The sequence below is a fragment of the Mauremys mutica genome, chromosome 24 (assembly GCF_020497125.1).
Source record: "Mauremys mutica isolate MM-2020 ecotype Southern chromosome 24, ASM2049712v1, whole genome shotgun sequence".
Classification (NCBI taxonomy): Eukaryota; Metazoa; Chordata; order Testudines; family Geoemydidae; genus Mauremys; species Mauremys mutica.
The window spans coordinates 3,578,857-3,580,838 of record NC_059095.1 but is presented as its reverse complement, the minus strand read 5'-3'; positions in this window follow the sequence as shown (position 1 = coordinate 3,580,838).

The following is a 1,982-nucleotide window of genomic DNA, read 5'->3' as shown; positions in this document are numbered from 1 at the left end:
GCTGCTAATTAACCGCCTGCCCGTTAGCTGGCAGCAGCGTCCAGTCTGGCCTGACCCAGCCCAGGCCGAGCGGGGTATTTACCTCACCTGAGCGGCTTTGCTGACCGATGACGAGTGCAGCCCATGCCTGGGGGAAGTAAGGGGACCTGCTTCCCCCTGTGCCAGGGAAACGCAAGGGAGCCTCCCGGCTGGTTCCAGGCAGCGGGGCTGGTTCTAGGACACACCCACAGCCACTCCTCCTTGGGGACCTGGTCCCCCTCCTCTCTCAGCCCCACGGCTGAAGCCCGAGCCGTGGGAGTGACTTGGGGCCGTGCTGGGTTATGGTGGAAGCGGGCTGGAGCCTTGGCTACGCAGCTGTTACGTGACTCTCCTTGCTGCCCCTAGCCGAGGTCCCGCAGTGCTCGGGCAGCGCTTCTCCAAGTGGCTCTGAACTGCAGGGGGGCTGGCCTCCCTCTTGCCCCAACGCCCCGGTCCTGGTGCTGCCCGTCCTCTCCCCTTGCCGCCTCAGGGCTCATGTTTGCCTCTGCCCTTCAGGCTGCTCCGCCCGCAGCTGTGCCCTGGCTGGAGGGGGATGGTTCTGCTGGAGGGACCCCACCTGGCACCCAGCCTCCCTCCCCCTGCTCGGAGGTGCCCCCGGTCTGTTTCCTGGCACTGGGCAGGTGCGTCTCGCCAATGGCCCTGACCCCCCAGCCGAGATCCCAAGCCCCTGGATGTGCTGCAGGAGGGAGGGGGCTGGCTGGGGGGCTGCCCCAGTTTCACATTTTGCAAACAGGCTTGCAAGGGCCCCTGCTGGCTACAGCCCAGCCCGGGCCAGTTGCAGGAGCCGGGCCCTGCTGCTGCTCTGGGCGAGCCCCTCTGCTGCGGGGGGTGCGCCCTGCCCCCCCCCCCGGGAGCGCGAGAGCGAGGAGCCGCGCGTGGCTCCGCCGGCCTCTGTCCAGCTGCAAGCAGGGACTTTGTCTGCACCTGCCCGTTAATGTGGAGTCGGGGTGGGGGAGTTCAAAGCACACGAGCTGGTCCCGATTAACGCCGGGGGTAGACAAGGGCCGAGGCCCCGGGGGCAGTAGGAGGAGGGGTGGGGAAGGGGATACGGGGCCTTTCCCATCCAGAAGGCGCAGGCTGCCCACTGGGGGGAGAATGGGGCCTGGGACCTTTCGTCTTGGGGCTGCTCAGCTTCCGGCCTTGCTGTGCCCAAGGTGCTGTTCAGGGGCTGGCTGGGAGCCTGGGTAAACGAGGGGGCTTGGGGGTGGGGAGCTCTGCCCAGTTGTGGGGCTGGCACGACTTGGCAGGCTCAGCCCTGAGCGCCAGGCCCAACGGGGCCATGGGACCTGAGCCGGGCCTGCTGCCTCACGGTCGCTAGGGGAGCCGGGCGCGGGGCCAGCCTGGGCTGCTCCTTGCACCACTATCGAAGGCCATTCCAAGGCCTCTCTCCCCCCGGCCGTGGGATGGGGGAGCTGGGCTGTTCCCCTGTAGCCCCGGTTTGTGTCATCTCCATCCTGGGGGGCTTGGCAGCACCAGCTGGTCCTTGCCACCCACCCTGGTCTGAATAGAGCCCCACCAGGAAGTGCAGGGTCTCCGGTCGGCCTATGTCCAGCAGCCGCCACCTCTCTGCCTGCCCGGCCCCCAGGCCTGCTGTGCGTTGCTGAGATGCTGCCCCCAACTCCCACCCCACATCAAACCCAGGATCGGCCCTGCCCCTGTGTAATAGACATGAGGGGCAGCCCCGTAGCTGCAGTGCTTGCAAGCAACTGTGCCCCACCCCGGAGCTCTGGGGTTAACTTCCTTGGGGTCCCCCCCAAACTGGGATAGAATCACAGTGGTTTTGCAGGGCACCCGTCCTGCTGTTACCTGGTGCCTGTGGGGGCAGGTGGGGGAGAAGATTGGTCTGTCCCACAACATGTGCTGTGACCAGGGTGGTGGCAGGGGGAACAGACAGTGCCCCCCCCCCAAGCCTCGAGGCCTCTGAGTGCCATGCAGTCTGTGCC